The 18,129-nt window shown below is 49.3% G+C and overlaps 1 non-coding gene and 1 pseudogene across 1 annotated transcript; one reads left to right on the top strand and one right to left on the bottom strand.

The window, feature by feature from the left end:
- LOC149328311 (uncharacterized) overlaps window positions 1–16,426 on the bottom strand; it is an 89,945-nt pseudogene extending 73,519 nt beyond the window's left edge.
- On the top strand, window positions 2,894–2,965 carry TRNAM-CAU (transfer RNA methionine (anticodon CAU)). Its single transcript has one exon. It is a non-coding gene; the product is annotated as a tRNA-Met (tRNA).
- Window positions 16,427–18,129: the final 1,703 nt, after the last annotated feature.

The raw sequence follows: 18,129 nt of genomic DNA, 5'->3' as shown, positions 1-18,129 counted from the left end.
AAATTTCGACCACCTGGGGTTCTTTAACGTGCACTGACATCGCACAGTACACGGGCCTCAAGAATTTCTCCTCCAAATAAATTCTAGCCGCCGCGGCCGGGATCGAACCCGCGTCTTTTGGGTCAATTAATTAAGCTTAACTAATTAGTGAACCTTGAAGAACAAAAAAATACTGCAGGCTAGGTCAAGCGACACTAAACAACCTTCATTTGGTTTCAGACGGCTAGGACATCCCGCGTTCTTTAAAAGCTTGGTTACATTTAGCTGGGACGCGTGGTATATAAGGCAAGGCAAGCATGGTACGTGTCGGAGCACTCGTTTGCTGCGGCACTTTCTTCCTGACTAGTTGTGTGTGTGTCTCATAATCCCATACACCTCTGGATTGATGATAACTATGCGTCTACAATTTTCTCTGGTGTTGAAGCATTGTCTCGGCTCTTTCAGTGAAGCCGAGGAGAGTACTTTTCTTAAGCTTAAGTGAATATACTTTTAATGTATTAAATGTGTTTTTAGTCCATTTTGTTTGGTTTGGTTTGGTTTATGGGGTTTAACGTCCCAAAGGGACTGAGGCTATGAGAGACGCCGTAGTGAAGGGCTCCGGAAATTTCGACCAGCTGGGGTTCTTTAACGTGCACTGAAATCGCACAGTACACGGGCCTCTGGAATTTCACCTCCATAGAAATTCAACCACCTCGGCCGGGACCGAACTCGCGTCTTTCGGGTCAGCAGTCGAGCACCATAGCCACTAAGCCACCGCGGCGGTGTTTTTAGTCCATTTCAAATGTATTTAATGTCTACTTTTATTATACTGTTAATGCATTAAAATATGCTAGGCGAGAAAAAATGTACTTTTCACGTATTTTTAAGAACGTTCAAAATATTATTCTTAGTATACCTATAAAGAATTCGTATTGAAGTTTAAGCATAGGGACAAAAAATGCGAAATATATATGGAATTAGTACAATATGTTTGAAATGCATTTTTAGCACATCCTCTTGTTTTCTATGTAATATTAATTCACATTCCTATTCATATTCAAATAGTATATAGCAGTGAAATATTCTGAAATGGCACATGCGCGGTCCTTCGGGTAGTGCCTGTCTGATAACCTTCAACATAGAAATTAATTCTGGTCGTTCGACTGCATTCCTTATATCTCGTTGATTCTCTTTGTTGGCATGCAAGCTTCTGTCACATAGGAGAATACGAGCACGACAGAGCGCTTATATACTTTTCTTTCCAGTGACACTGTGACTCGCTGACTCACTTTTGCAGTTTAAGCACTGCTTCACAAAAAACTCTTGCGATGTGCTTCCATGACTGGAGTTAAGAGGCTAAAAACTTAGCTCCTTCACCGCACACCTTTGCGAAAGGTTTGCTCTTGTGCTGTACGTGCGTTTTGCCCGTACGCCACTCACGTGCTGTCTAACGCGCTTCTCTTGTGCCCACGGGAACTGGGTTTTCGTGCTACCTGGAGGAAAGGAAAAGGAATCGACGCCTTTGCGTATCTTGGGCACATGCAATTGCGCTGGCATCCGAACTCGTCATTGTGTACTGGGAACTTTGCCGATTACCTGTTTTAAGAGAGAAAGTCAGTGAATGTACGAGCAATGCTTGTTGCTCTGCTCGTTGATTCATACCTCATGTGAATAGAAGTGCGTAAATGAAAGGAACCGATCATTTTTCTTTCCTTCACGCACTTATATTTTCAACATCCCGTGCTCTAACTTTGTTCGCGTCTTAGGTTAGCGTACTTGTAGATTCATGAGCGTATGTCTTGCTTGCTATTAACGGCTGAGTTGCAATAGGTTGAAATAAGCACTAACTCAAGCACAGTAATATGACGTCAGAATTGTTGCCCTTGCATGCGGTTATGTTGGAACTGGTGGAAAAAAACAAACGTCCTTGTTCTCCAGTATTTTCAGTGCCCTGATTACAGCTATATACTATACCAGAATAGCCCTTTTACTGCTGAGCTTTACATCTTGCTTTTTTCTTCTGCTTTTCTAATCAGTTATCTTTAAACGATAACATATTCAGTAATATTCTAAACTGATCAACACCACAAAATAAATAACTTAAAAAAAAAATCCCCTGTGTCCCTTGGTTTCTGTGGCTGTTGGCTTCTGTCATATTTATAACGAGCCCCTCATCCCCTTCCCTTGTTTGCTTAATTGCTTAGCGAGGGCCTCGATTCTGGCAGCCTTGACGCCTTAGGAAGCATAAGAGGGTTCTCACGCAGCTTCCGCCCTCTCCGTTCGATGACGTTCTACGTCACACCTGCGGTAACTCAGGACGTTCTACGTCCGCCGCTTATGAACGTGGGTGGCGCTGATGAACACTCTCAAGGTTAGGTTACTTGTAAACATAAATACCCCCGAAAGCAGAAGAATTGACAGCCGTCGCGGTAGCTCAGAGGTAGAGCACCGGACGCGTAATTCGGAGGTCGTGGGTTCGGATCCCACCGGCGGCAGGTGGTTGTTTTTTCTTCTGCTTTTCTAATCAGTTATCTTTAAACGATAACATATTCAGTAATATTCTAAACTGATCAACACCACAAAATAAATAACTTAAAAAAAAATCCCCTGTGTCCCTTGGTTTCTGTGGCTGTTGGCTTCTGTCATATTTATAACGAGCCCCTCATCCCCTTCCCTTGTTTGCTTAATTGCTTAGCGAGGGCCTCGATTCTGGCAGCCTTGACGCCTTAGGAAGCATAAGAGGGTTCTCACGCAGCTTCCGCCCTCTCCGTTCGATGACGTTCTACGTCACACCTGCGGTAACTCAGGACGTTCTACGTCCGCCGCTTATGAACGTGGGTGGCGCTGATGAACACTCTCAAGGTTAGGTTACTTGTAAACATAAATACCCCCGAAAGCAGAAGAATTGACAGCCGTCGCCGTAGCTCAGAGGTAGAGCACCGGACGCATAATTCGGAGGTCGTGGGTTCGGATCCCACCGGCGGCAGGTGGTTGTTTTTTCTTCTGCTTTTCTAATCAGTTATCTTTAAACGATAACATATTCAGTAATATTCTAAACTGATCAACACCACAAAATAAATAACTTAAAAAAAAATCCCCTGTGTCCCTTGGTTTCTGTGGCTGTTGGCTTCTGTCATATTTATAACGAGCCCCTCATCCCCTTCCCTTAATTGCTTAGCGAGGGCCTCGATTCTGGCAGCCTTGACGCCTTAGGAAGCATAAGAGGGTTCTCACGCAGCTTCCGCCCTCTCCGTTCGATGACGTTCTACGTCACACCTGCGGTAACTCAGGACGTTCTACGTCCGCCGCTTATGAACGTGGGTGGCGCTGATGAACACTCTCAAGGTTAGGTTACTTGTAAACATAAATACTCCCGAAAGCAGAAGAATTGACAGCCGTCGCCGTAGCTCAGAGGTAGAGCACCGGACGCGTAATTCGGAGGTCGTGGGTTCGGATCCCACCGGCGGCAGGTGGTTGTTGTTTCTTCTGCTTTTCTAATCAGTTATCTTTAAACGATAACATATTCAGTAATATTCTAAACTGATCAACACCACAAAATAAATAACTTAAAAAAAAATCCCCTGTGTCCCTTGGTTTCTGTGGCTGTCGGCTTCTGTCGTTTGAATGAGAATAGATATTTTATTTTCTTCAAGAATATTTTTCAGGAGTTTTTTGTTTAACGCGATCATGAATGTTCTCAGGTCGTAAGAAGCCTTGCGAGCGGATCAGGCACGAAACGCGGAGACTCAAGCATCGCAGCGGTGAACAAGAACCGCCGAGGAGAGAGAGCACGAGCCCCACACTTCTTCTTCCTCCGCAATCTTAGTTTCCGTCTTTTGCGCTCGTGGCATCAGCCCTACCTCCCCCCCCCCCCCCTTTCGGGCAGCATCGACCCACGCGACACACGCGACACAAAGGTCAGTCCGTTATAGCCTGGTAAGTATTGAGGTGGACCACGTGAATCACCTCGGAGCACTTGCGTCGTTGGGATTCGGGCGTCTCGTGAGAGACAACCACGTAGTTGAGCTCGCCAACACGACGAAGGACTCTATAGGCACTGAAATAACGGCGGAGGAGTTTTTCGTTCAGTCCACTGCGTCGTAGCGCGTCAGGTAGTCAGTAGCTACTATAATTACTGTTTCCAGAGCTGTACGTTAAGAACGGTCAAAGGAAGTCCATACCAATTTGTTGGAATGAACTGTGCGAGAGTTGAGTGGTCTAGTGAAAACCAGCAGACTTGAGAGGTGGAACCTTGCGTCGCTTGCAGTCCCGGCAAGTTGGTACATAATGCATCACGGCGGCGGATAAAACAGGCCAGAAGTACCTTTCCGTAATTCTGGCGAGGGTTCGAGTGGCACCGAGGTGGCGGGAAGAGGGTTCGTCGTGGCAGGCGTACAAAATTTCGCCGCGTAGGCTTGTTGGCACAAGTGATTACTGGCGACTGTTCAGGGTAAAATTCTTCTTGATAAGAACGCCATCGCGGAGTCATAGAAAAGAAAAAGCGCGGCTTAAGGCCTTAGGGAGCGTGACGCGTGTGCCTTCAATGACGTCGAGTACAGCTCGGCTATCCGTGTTAGTGCGCTTTTGGTCGGCGAAGTCAGTGGGGCTGAGGGCATTCACAAAGGCGTCCTCGACAGTATGGGCCGCCGGAGCTGGGTGAACGGGAGCGCAGGAAAGGCAGTCGCCGTCTAAATGTTTACGGCCGGACTTGCACGTTACAGTAACATCATATTCCTTAAGGCGGAGGCTATATCTTGCGGGGCGCGCTGAGGGATCCCGGAGGCTGGCTTGCCAACAAAGGGTGTGATGGTCGGTGACGACTTCTATAGGTCTCCCGTAGAGGTACGCACGAAACTTCGAAATGGCCCATACGATGGCGAGGCACACTTTTAAGGCGAAAGCCTTTAATGTCTCATCGTTGTAAGCAGCAGTTGTCGACAGAGAATGTCACGCTTTTCAGTTGGTCGAAACGGTCGTGACGTCACAGTGCGCCAATTTCAAACGGGGCCAATTGTACTTTGGCTAGTAACCATGCAACCAATTGAAGGGACCATATAGTGATGCTCCAAGTAAGTGGCACTGAGCTTAGTTAATTGCTTAATTACCCAATTAGCCTAATTAACTTCTCTAGTCAGGCCATATAAATAAATAGAACCTAGTAAGAAATTGGTCGAGCTCGGGAATCGAACCCCGGTCTTCGGAGTGCGAGACGAGCATGCTATCCACTCCGCCATGCCACCTCGATGGTTTCGAATGAACAAAGGCACGTCTAGTGAATACGGTGTCTTCGCTCACTGCCATCCTCCTCCCTTCCCTTCCGGCGAGGTTTAGGTGTCCACCGAGATATGAGAGAGAAATACATTTCCTTTCCTCAAAAACCAATTTACCGACGAGCGAGGCGTAGAACCGAATGGGCGACATGACGCTCTCGCGTTCCACTCTTAGAGGCGAAGCCTAACGTCTTAACCACACATCAGTGACCACACTTTAGGTAAAAAAAGTGCACCCCCCCCCCTTGAATTTTGACGGGTGTCCACCGAGATATGTGAGACAGTTACTGCGTAATTTTCTTTCCTCAAATACAATTTTCATTTTCTTCATTACGGGCCATCTTCATCTTTCTTCTTTCACTCCCACTTCCTCTGTTCCTCTACGGTGCGGTTCAGGTGTCCACCGAGATGACAGATTTACTGCGCCATTTCCTTTCCTCAAAAACCGTTGCGTTGAAACGGCAAGGCATCGCGCCAAACGGGTGGTGGCGTTCCGTGGACTCCCTGGCAGCGCTACAACACGCTGTCGAGTTCCACTCCTAAAGGCGAAGCTTAAGCTTAAGCTTAATTAGCAGTTAATTAGTATTCAGGCATTAATCAGTAATTAACCATTAATTAGTGATTTGTCATCACTTAGTAATTAGTACTCAATTACATGTGACGCCACCAGTGCCACAGAAGCACTGAAAGTGGTGCGGAAAACGCTTTCGCCTCTACGCACTTTAGACAGTCAAAGTGCCCCCTGAATTTTTTCAGTGGCAGAGTAGCTGGCCTCCGTATTGGACAAAGTCCGACTTGCTTAGGCTAAGGCACGTTCTCGGCCATGCTGCACCTGCACCAGAATAACGCCCAAACTAACATTACTCGCATCGGTGTGCACCTCTGTATCGGCATTTTCGTCAAAAAGCGCCAGTACGGGTAGTGTCTGAAGGTGTCTTTGGAGTTCCTAAAAGCCTGCTCCTGCGGGGTGCTCCAGGTGAACGGCACATCATCGTTGGTCAAGCTAGTAAGGGGTGCGGCAATTTTCGATAAGTCTTTGACGAACCGGCCGTATATGCACATAAGCCTAGGAAGCGGTGAATTTCTTTCAGGTCACGTGGCGCCAGAAAATTCGCAATGGCAACGGTTTTCTCTGTATCCGGAAGTACACCATCTCGGTTGACTACGTGGCCTAAGAACTTCAGGTACTCGTAAGCATAACGACATTTCTGGACTTTAAGTGCAAGGCCACAGGACTTCATAGCTTGCAGTACCGCGTCGAGGCGAGGAAGGTGCTTGATGAAATTTGGGGCGAAGACAATCACGTCGTCCAGGTGCCCACGACAGGTGTGCCGCTTCAGATCGGCAAGAACTGTGTCCATGAGTCTTTGAAAAGTGGCTGGTGCGGAGCAAAAACCTAAAAGCATGACCTGGAACTCGTGTAATCCGTTTAGTTTGATGAAAGCCGTCTTCTCGCGGTCCCTCTTGTCCACCTAGATTTGCCAGTACCCCGACTTCATCTTTATAGAAGGGAAATATTTGGCATCGCAGAGGTCATCCAATGCATCGTCGATTTTTGGCAGACGGTAAACATGTTTTCTCATCACGTTGGTCAGGGACGGTAGTCGACGCAAAACCGCAATGGCCACGTTTTCAGTTTACAAGGACCACAGGGGCTGCCCACGGGCTCCGAGATGGGCGGCCGACGTCGGTATTCAGCGTTTCTTGAACTTGAGCCCTGATAGCGGTCTGTTCCTTAGGAGAAAAGTTAAATGGTGACTGAGGAAGGGGACGGACAGTGTCATCTGTAATATTGCGATGCTTTACAAGATGTGTTTGTCCGACGCGTGCTGACGACGCAAGGGAGGTACGGTAGCTGTTGAGCAGGGTCCGGAGTTGTTCTTGACGGTGGTGAGGCAGGTCCGGATTCACGTCGTAGTTCAGGTAGTTACGGTCGGCGAATGCGCACTTAGTTTCGTTGATGGCTTCAAGGTACGCTACAGTTGTCCCCTTATTCAGGTGCCGGTGTTCATTGCTGAAGTTGGTAAGCAAGATATCAACTTCCCATCGGTGAGGAGAACAACTACCCGGGTAACAGTATTGCCTCTTTCCAGAAGCAAGACCTGCTTGCTCTCGACGACACCTTTTCTTCCTTGGAGTGTCACTGCACCGACGGTCACCATGACACTAGAACGTGGCGGCACGCTCACGTGCTCGTCGAGAATGTGTAGGGCAGCTGGTGTGCTGTTGGTTCGGAGGGCATTCTCAGTCGAAAACATGACAGACTTCGCCTGCAGGTTAATGACTGCGCCGTGTTCCCTTAAGATGTCCGCACCGAGGATGATATCACAGGAGCACTGGGGTAGCGCGACGAACGTTGCCAGGAAGGCTTCCCCTCGGACTGTTACTCGCGACCTGCACATTCCCGTGAGCTCGAATGCCCTGCGGCTGTACGTATCTGCGGGCCGTCCCAACTGGTGGTCACCTTGAGCGCCGCGGCAAACTGGGCACTAAGCATGGAATAGTCGGCGCAAGTATCTACAAGGGCGTTAACGTCGGTTGCATCGACTGAAATCTGTAGGTCCACAGTGGGTGGTGTCGTGCTTCGACAATGTCGAGGTGTTCAGTCTCGGCTTTGGTGTGTCGAAAGGGAGCCACTGCGTTGGCGATTGGCGTGGGGTGACGGCGAGGATCGTCGAGTCGTCGTGGTGACTTGTCGACCGGTTGCTGAGGCTCTGGAGCTCCGTGTGGCGCGGCAGGTGCGGAGAAGTGTCTTGCGGCGTTGGAGGATCTGAGTCTGCGTCGTAGAGCAGCCGATCCTCCAGAGGCTGCGTCGTCTAGTTTCACCTATGCGGACCTGGGGATTTATTCCGCTTCCCAGGAGAACTGTATCGGCGAAGCGACGAGGATAGGGAAAAGCGGTTTGGGCCGGGATCGGCCTGCGCAATGTAACCCACTAACTCCCGCGGCCTATGACCAGGCAGCGGACGGCGTGCATCGAAAGTGTATCCTAGGAGACCCAATTCCTTGAACGGGCAGCGGCGACAGATGTGCCCAGCTTCGCCGCAATGGTAGCACAATGGCCAGCGGCATGCGGTTCGCCAGACGTGATTCCGTCGAAGACCCGTGGGTTGCACTACGTTCGGCCTGGAAGGTGAAACGCGAACGCCTGGTGGTTGTGGCTTGTAGCTTGGTGTTGGCGGTGGTACGTAACGGCTTGCAACGGCGCCATAACTTAATGTCTTTAGACTTTTCCTTACCAGCCGCTTGGTGGCGCCCCCTACGTTAGGGAGCCTGAAAGAGATTGCTAAGGCACGGCTGGCAGGAGAGAGGACGATGTGTGCGTGTGTGTTTCAGGGGAAGGCGGCTCGTCAACGTACGTTCTTGACGGACGTTCCTGTGAGTTTTCTGCGACAACCGTGCGTTTTCTCTGTACCACGTTAAATCTGCGAAAGTCAGTAAAACCCTTGTTATTTTCTAAGTGGTGGGAGCTGTGTGTGTCAAATGTTTTAACATATCAGAAGTGGGATACTCGAACGCAGTATTGTAGCCCTAGCGAACTGAGCGGGACAGCTGTGAGACGCGAACGACGCCATGAATAAAGTCGAAATTCCGACCGGGGGAGTCTCAGCTGATGGCGACAGCGAGAGTGGTGCGACTGGCGCTGAAGTGCGTGATCCTCTTTCGCCAATGAGTGTCGACCAGGGTGATGGTATTTCTGTGAGCGAACTATTGAATGTTTTCCTGGAAAACAATCGTATCGTGACGACTCTATTGGAACGCTTGACTCGGACAGCGACATCGCAGCCCGTGTCAGCAGGGACGCCGGGTGGCATCGCTGCGTTCCAGGTAATGCCCGACCTCAGTAACAACATAACGACCTTTGACGGCTTGTAGGGGACGCCCGGTACGTGTAAGCTGTACCCAGCGCCCTCCAACAGATGTCACGTAGTAAGCAGCCTTGCGGAAGAATCAGGAGAGAAGCCCGGAGACTCAAGCACCGCAGCGCTCAGCAAAATGATGATGATGATGTCCTCAGGCCTAATGGGACATGCCCATGGCGGGGGATTGGCCAGGCTGCAAAGCCGATACATACGCGCACAGCCGAGTAGAGAGCCCGTGCCGCACATTTCTTCTTCCTCCGCAATGTTCGCTGCCGTCTTTTCCGCTGGTGGCATTATATTTTAACTTCATCTCGCTTTAAACACTGAAATTGCACTGCTAGAAGTCTAGCGTTAGCGAAAGGAGGAAAGTAAGTTTGAGCCACAATGCTACTTCGCATGTGATTGTCTTCGAAAAATGGTTTCAGCAGTATTATTTCAAGATTGGATGTAGCGCTATTAGGAAGAAAACAGAAAGGGTACGACACAACAATGAAGAATTGTGTCGTCCTCTCGCTGTGTTCTTCCACACGCACGGAGGGCGAAGCTGACGTCGGTGCTATAGATGGACGCGAATAGTTAATGCACGCGGCAGACACGACAACACGTTAGCTTTGGACGAAACTTCGTGGCACAAGAACACCTAAGAAGCTAGTCTAAGTAATGGGCGCTTAAGGGACCAGCCACATGACCAGGTCATGTGGCTGGATCTTAGCTGAATCGGTAGGAAGAAGGAAAGGGGAACATAAAGCTGCCGTTGTGACAATGAATTCCGGCTGCGCATTTCACTACACTAAACAGTACCATCCACTGAGTTACCGAGTGCTACGAAGCAAAGCCTTGTTCCTATTGTTATATTTCCTGGTAGCAGAACCCCACCGCTGCCACCAGTTGATATGTTTTGCCGGGCTAGTAGCGTGTTCCACCAGACATCGGGTCCAGGAGCACCGCCGCTGAGCCGACGGAGGAAGAAACGTGGGCCGGAGACAGGGAGTAGGGGAAGTGAAGGAAAAGCTGTGTTCACATATTTACATGATTATTTACAAAAAGAGACAAACAAGGTAAAAGCTGAGAAGTCTCAGGGAAACGCTGAAGGAATCTCTCAGGGAATCGCTCCGGGAATGGCTCTGGCACTCGCCCTCGATGAACGTGTCGAGCGCCTTAAATAGACCCTCCAGAGATCTTCCCGCCTTTTCCGACCAGTCGTAGGGACTTCGTCCGGGTGCTCCAAGGTCGTTCACCACTTCGTCGTCTTCCTCGGCTGAGGCCCTTGGATACCCGGAAGTGGCCCGTCACGCCAGGTGGATTCCATATCTTGTTTCGAGGAAACGCCCACGGCGAACACCTGCAGCGTCGTCACCTCGCTTCATCCGCTGATGCACTTGGATCCTCGGAAGTGTCCAGAAGAGCGTGTTGCCGGGCTAGTCGTTTCCGGCCAGGTGGATTCCATATCTTGTGCCAAGGAAATGCCAAGGGCGAACACCTGCTGCGGTGTCACCCCGCGGTTGACAAAAGAGCGAGGCGCGGTTGAATGGCAGACGCTTGGCAGACGCTCGTCTCCGCAGGTGGCAGCAGGCGTTGAGACGTATCACCCTGACAGATGCGCACACAAAGTCGCAGGGTCAATACTGCTGCGTTGAGTGCCGTTTAAGGGGAACTCCGGAAAACACGTCGTGGCAGTTAGGCAGAAGTGGTGGTACGTGGAATCGAGGAGTCGAATGCGTCGCTCGTGTTCGGCTCCACCTGTCAGGAGGTTGCATGGGAGCGCGTGCATGAAGAAAGACCACTTTCGCAGAACCACGCACTGCCTCTGGGCATTGCCGAAGTGCATACAGACGTGACGGGAACACACAAAGAGAGTTGGGGGTGGGGGGGGGGGGGTAGAAACACAACACTATCATCCTATCAGTGCTCAGCACAGATACAGTACGCTGTAGCTGCGGCAGCCGAAGGGAGTGAACGCAGGAGATATATCAGTGGGCTCTCACACTGAGAAGCTGGCAAACCAACAGAACTGCAAGTCTAGCGGAGCCTAATCACTGAACACGGAGCATACAAAGTGGTCATCATCTTCAGCGCCATAATCCCCAACGTAACAACGTGCAACATAGTAAAATGGCCCAATGACCTTTAGTTCCCTCTCCAGCGCCACAAGCTGTCTCGTTACCCCCACAAACTTCCTTTGCTGAATAACCATACGCATACCCCCCCCCCCCCCTCCTTGCATTTGTCTACATTTGGGATTCAGCACGTTGCACTATGATGTCATCGATTATGTTCCCTTCGCAATACATGCACGGCCCATGTCCATTTCTGCTTCTTGATCTGGATTATGTTATCATTCGATCGCTTCTGTTCCTGACCCACTCTACTGTCTTCGTGTTTCTTACCATAGCACCTGTCAGTTCCTGTCCCATAGCTGGTAGAACTGTCGTTGATGTCCAACTTTTTTCGTTAGCCTCTAATTTGTTCCCCATAGACTAGTATTGGCTACCTTTGGGTGGTTCCACGAGGGATCAAACTGGCCAAGTATTTGAAAATTCTAATATTTTTTATTGACTTATATATTGTGCACTAGTTATCCAGAAGGAGAACAATGAATTTTGTTTTGTGCAAAAGATAGTAATTGAGGAAAAAGAAATTTTAAACCAAGTCGTGGCGGAGGCTTCACCTACATGCAGAGCCCAATTTTGCTATTTTTTCATGACGCAAGAAACGAGATATTAAAGCCACGATGGATATATTTTGCCTGCGAAAAGTACAGGGTAGAAAGAATATGTAAGGCTTTTTGCGCCATTGTGAAGAGATTGTCACTTAGAGGAAAAAATTTCGCAAACCCCACAAGTCTGGATGAACGCTGTTTTCCGGAATTTTTTCTCTCTAAGTGTAAACCACATTTCCTTGAAATTTGCCGAATTGATAAGCATCAAGTTGCTAAAAGAGTGCCTCGACTTTCATTTCTAGATAACATCAATAGCAAGAGGTACTCTCCTAAGTCTGTAATTTTTTAATATAGTCGTATTTAAAAGCAAATGAACCCCACTCCAATTTTTCTAAAAATCCGGAAACGAGCCAGTACAAGGAGGCGAAAAAGAATACAAAAGAAGGTGTTACATTATTTCGTTTCGAAAAATTGTTATCAAAGATCAAACTTCCACTTCTTGTGTATCGGCAAAGGCGTTTAAATGAAGGGGCGGAAGCCGCAAATGCGCCCTACGCTCCTCTAAATTCTCCCCAGATCCAAGACTGAGGCCTCCTACGTCAAAAGGGGTGCCTACCTAATTTTTTTTTGGCAAACACGTATCTTTGACGTAAGCAGGATTCGGTGGCGCCGCTATCAGCAAGAGCGGGTAGCGGCACTTGATTTCAAAATATCTTTTGGTTTCTTATTCGATCTCTGTTCATTTCATTTATTTTCATTGCTTATGCTAGATATATCCTGGATTGTTTACACCTGTGCTGAAGTAGGCATTCCCTCAACTTATGTAGAATTTTTTTCAGCTTCTGCCTATTACAGAGACTCCTGAATGAGTAAATGAGGTCGTCCTTCATTATTAAAACACGATAAGACCTATTGTACAAAATACGGATTAGTAAAACGTCTCTGTCAAGCACATATTGCGACGTTTTAATAAACAGTTCCCTCTGGAATGACGTTGTGCACTTCTGCGTTCCTTTCTAGGATGCAGTCGGCTGTTTTTAATGAAAGAGAACCTCACAGAAGCAATGCGCAGTAAGAAAAACACATTGAGAGTATTTTTTTTTACATGCATTCGTGGGGCCGCACTCCCAGTTGTTACCGGCACTCGGGGATAGCGCGGCACCGAATCCTGCTTATGTCACAGATCGGTGTTTGCCCATGAAAAGCAATTAGGTTGTGTTCTCTCTAGATTTCAAAGGTCTGTCTTGTGAAATGGGGAAAGTTACGAGCAGCGGAGGGCGTATTTGGTGCTTAAACTCCTTAATTTAGCCGCTCCTGCAGATGCTAAAGAAGCCACAAGTTTGGGCTTGGATAACATTGTTGGAAAAAAAATATTAAGAAAACATGTACTTTAGTGTTATTTTTAACCTCCTTTTAGATACTTGTTTCATCAGTTTTAAGAAAAATTGGGGTGGTGTTTTTTTTCTTCGGTTTTTGAAAAACTACAGTAAACAAAAATTCCCGATGTAGGGCAATACTTTTGCTACTTTCCTATAATACGCAACAATAAATGTTTGTACGCTTTTTAGCATCTCAGCACTTATCTACTGTAAAATTTTGAAGATGTGCTTCATATTTGCGGAGAAAAAATTTCTTTAAAACAGCCTCACTTAAGACTAACGCCATTTTCAAAATTCTTTCTAGTAAGCAACAACTTCTCCGCTGTGGCGGAAATAAGCCTTACATATCCTTTCTCAACTGCGCTTTTAGCACGCAAAACGTATCTATCATGGCTTTCATATGCGCCGCGGTAGTCGAATTTCGATGGAGACAAAATTCTAGTGGCCGGTGTACTGTGGGATGTCAGTGCACTTTAAAGAACCCCAGGTGGTCGACATTTCCGGAGACCCTCACTACGGCGTCTCTCATAGCCTGAGTCGCTTTGGGACGTTAAACCTCATAAACCAAACTAAACCATATCTTGAATCTTACGTCACTGCAAATTTGCAAAATTGAGCTGTGTGTGAAAGTGCTACCTCTGCCACGACGTCATTCATAATTTTTATCTCCTGAAATATTTCTCCAGAACAATATTTCCTGCTGGCCTACTGAGTAATGTTTGCATGATACTAAAAATAATAGAGAAAATTAAAATCTAAAATATCTAGGTGGTTTCATCTCTCGTGGAATGACCCCCTTGATTAATTTCCGGTTGAGTGATACTGGTAAGCTGCTGTTGATGGTGTTAGCGAGAAGTGGCCGGATTCTTCTCGAATAAAGCAAACTGGTTTATTTAAGGAAGCAAGAATACAAGAAGCTACGGATACTACAGTAAGATAACGGTCGTTGATACGTAGGAGGTTCGGCGGATCTGCAGAGTTAGCAGGGCTTTGCCGACGCGTCTCGTTTCGTCGGCGTCTCTCGGTCCTCTGCTGGGCCTCGCTCGAAGCATTCTTCGCTTCGTGCTGTTGCGTTCTGGGATAACCGAGTGGGACGCCTGCCGGCGTTCTGGGCGAGCCGAGCGGGACGCGCGCCGGTGTTCTGGGCAGAGCGCTAACACGGCCCTTCCAAAAATTGCGCCTCTCCTCAGGCGCACGTTGTGGATATTAATTCCTCGGTGTTCAAGGCGCGTTCCTTGTACCTTCTCACCTGTTCGATGTTCACGGTTTTCTCGTTTAACTTTCCAGGAATGTGAGGGATCCTGCTTATGACAGCCATGTTGAGTCCGGTCAATGCTATTATTTCGAACGGCCCTTCATATCTGGGATCTAATGTAGATCTTGTACCGTTTTGAGAAGAACGAGATCTCCACACTGGAAACGCGGCGTCTGCCGTCTTTCCTTGTAGCGTCTTGTTGTTTCCTCCTGGCTCCTCTCAAGAGAGTTTTTCATGTCCTGGCGCCCCTTGGCCATCTCGTGGAGTCTTTGTGCGGCGTCGATTTCTTCGAAGGTAGTTCCAATGTTCAGTTCTCCGGGCACCTTCGGGTCTTAACCGTGCATGAGATAAAATGAACTTTCGTCGCTGAGGCGGTGCTTTGTGACATTGATACCGAACGTCGCCTTACGCAGTTCCATTTTCCGTGATTCGGAGTTGTTGATGACCTTCCTTAATACTTGTGTCAGTGGTCCCACCATTCTTTTAATCAGTCCGTTTGACTCCGGCCAGTACGGAGGAGAGTTCAAGTGCTGATTTCCAAGTCTGTGGTGACCTCGAGCTGTTCTTTTCTTCGCGAAGCCTTTTGCTTGATCCGTGATGACGATTCTGGGCACGCCGAAACGGGGAATCGAGCGGTTAGTGAGAAAATCCAAATAGTGCTTCGAGGAGGTGCTTGGCACTGCTACCGCATCCATGTACCTTGTTGCGTGATCGATGCATACAAGTACATATCCTTCGTTTCCATCCAGGGGGCCCATATGATCGCGAAAAATGACCACATTGGGCTCGCTCAGAATTTCTCTGGGGTTCAGGCACCCTTCGGCTCGCGTCGTTCGTGAGTTTACGACTTGGAAGGTGTGGCATGACTCGATGTAACGGCGGATGTCCTTCGCTATAGACGGCCACCAATACTTTCTTTGCACCAATGTCCTTGTTTTCTCGCTTCAAAGGTGTCCGTTGTCGTCATGAAACACCGCCATGATACGGCGTCGGAGCGGCGGGGGAACCACCACTCTTCTGCAAACGCTTCCTCTTTCGATAGACCTTTTCAGCACAACGCCGTCTTCGTTTTCATAGCTGGAGCGGTTCTTTCCAGCTTCGGCACGGAACTTTTGGCATTGGGGGTCACGCTCTTGAAGTTCGCGTATGCGGCTATGCTTGCTCACGATTACGGCGAGGCAGGTGAGGTCGTCGCTGGTCACTTGGTTTTCGATTGGTTCAGCTTCCAGCGTTTGTCTCCAGAGGGCATCAGTAGCAGCATTCTGTCGTCCAGGCCGGTGCCTGACGTCGAAGCGGTATTCCGCGAGATCTAGAGTCCAACGTGCGAACCGGCGGTTCGTCGCTCCCTTCTTCACTAGGTAGGATAGACTGAAGTTGTCTGTCTACGCTGTGAATTGCGGCCCTCCCCGCAGATAGATGGAAACCTTCTCCGTGATGGCCCAGTGCAGCGCCATACATTCCAGCATGTTCGAGTGTAGACCTCTGTCATGTTTATTTAGTGATCGGCTTGCGTATTCGATCCCTCTTCCGTCTTGCGTTTGGCTCAGTATCCCTCCGAGCCCTGTCTGAGATGCGTCGACGTGCACTTGCGTTGGGCAGTCCGAACGGAAGTTTGCCAGCAGCGGGGGATTCTTAAGTGCGCTTTTGGTTTTGTCCGCGATTTCTTGGTGCATGCTCGTCCAGACGAATGGCGCTTCCTTGGAGACGAGTTGACGCAGTGGGTACGTGAGTTTCGAAAACTCGGGGATGAACTTGCGGTAGTGGTTTGCGAATAGCAGAAGCAAGTACAACTTCTTCGCGCTATTCTCGGGCTCAAACTTGTCGGCGGCAGCGACTCTCGCTTCATCCAGGGTTCGCCCTTCAGCGGAGATGACGTAGCCATGGAATGAGATGTTGTCTCGCACAAATTGGCATTTCTTGATGTTCATCTCCAGGCCATTGAGGACAACTCTTCGCAGTGCCTCGTCGAGCAGTGACAATGCTTCCGGAACCGCAGCTGCTCCCTGGCTGACGTCGTCCATGTACAGTGGTGAGCAGCCTTGTCTAGAGCGCTTTAGCAGTGCGCACTTGGTAACAAAAACCGAAATTAGAGAGCAGCCCCTCATCACAGGGCAAAGTTTTCGTGCCTGCTTTGTTTACGAGGCTATCTGGCGCTACCTCCGTGCAAGCGTTGCAGCTGGACCCTAGAGGCTGCCACAAAATCTGGATTTGTTTCCAAGGAAGTGCACCGCCCGAGCGCTCTAGACAAGGCTGCTCACCACTCTACGTGGATGTTCACTTAGGCCATGAAATGTGTCGCGCATGACTCTTTGCATCGTCTGCGGTGCCTTGCAAAACCCAAACGCCATTCGTAGGTACTCATATTTTCCGTCCGGCGTGACAAAGGCGGTCTTGTGGATGTCGTCAGGCTTTACTCGCACTGTGAGAAAGGCCGACTTCACGTCCAAAACGGTGAAGTACTTCGAGCCGTCTCTCCTGATTTCATCGATGACATCTCCCATAACAGGCATCGGATACGGCGGACTGATGGTCTTCTCGTTCAGTTTTCTGTAGTCGTGAACCATCCGTCGAGGCATGGTCTGATGGTGAGGCTGATCCACCGCAATGGTAGGAGTGCTGTTCTGGCTGTGGCTGGGTCGGATGATCCCTTTGGCTAGGTAGTCGTTGACTTGTTCGTTCATAAAGTGGCGGTCCGCAGGGCAAGATCTGTAAGGTCTTGACGCGACGGGAATGTCGTCCCTGAGTTCAATACTGCGCTCAACGTGCTCACAGAGCCCCAGAGCATCTATCTGTCTTTGTAGAGAATGCTTTATGGTGGCGCTTCAAAATTGTGCGGAGCTCATCCTTTTCGTCAGCGTCTGCGTCGCGGGTCATTTTGGACACATCCTCTTCAACCAGATAAGCGATATCTTCGTCAGGACCGGGTTCTTTCGAGTTCATCCTTACAAATCCGATGTCGTTTGCTGGAGCTCCGTCTAGGATCTTGCGATTGCTGAAGGCTGTTCTTAACGTCTCTCCAACACGTTTTGCATCGTGCGACCTGGCGCATGAAATGGTGATTCACTCACCGATGGCAGTACGGGGACCAGGGTGACGTCGTTCGAGGGGTGGAACGTAATGTCGACGTTCGCTGCACGGCGCCAATCCGAAACCAGAATCAGGTCCATGGCACTTGGCAAGGGAGCGATCACGACCTCTTCGAGACGCACGGTCGATGATCCGACGGTCACTGCCAAGGTGTCCATGCGCGCTGGACTGATGGATCGGAGACGTCCAGGTTCGGGGTTAAACGTCGGGTCCAACAGAGCTCTCGTTGAGGACGGACACGTTCGAACCGCTGTCTATGCAGACTCTCACCGGTCGGTTTTTGATGAAGCCCTTCACGATGGGTAAGGTGCCGCCCGTCGATTGCAGGAAACAGTTTGTTTGCCTTTTTGTCGGCCCGATATTGAGTGCTTCGTTATTTCTGGATCCTCGGCGTCGTTCTGCACGGATCGTGGCTTCTGTTTTCGGCCTTGTGCAATCCCTTCACAGGTTCCCAATGTTGCCGCAGTTGAAGCAGGCTCGTGCTCGCATGGCTCTACCTGGTTCTCGTTGGTCCCGCCGCCTTAACTGCTCGCCTGGATCACTTCGTCCGTCGTCCGCCGCCGCTCTGGACTCGTCGCTGCTCCTCCCCTGGTTCCGCTACCCCAGTGCAGTTTGTCGGAATTGCGCCGTTACTCTC

The sequence above is a fragment of the Amblyomma mixtum genome, chromosome 9 (assembly GCF_055824585.1).
Source record: "Amblyomma mixtum isolate Tamu chromosome 9, ASM5582458v1, whole genome shotgun sequence".
Taxonomy (NCBI): domain Eukaryota; kingdom Metazoa; phylum Arthropoda; class Arachnida; order Ixodida; family Ixodidae; genus Amblyomma; species Amblyomma mixtum.
This window is presented reverse-complemented; position numbering and strand designations above follow the sequence as displayed.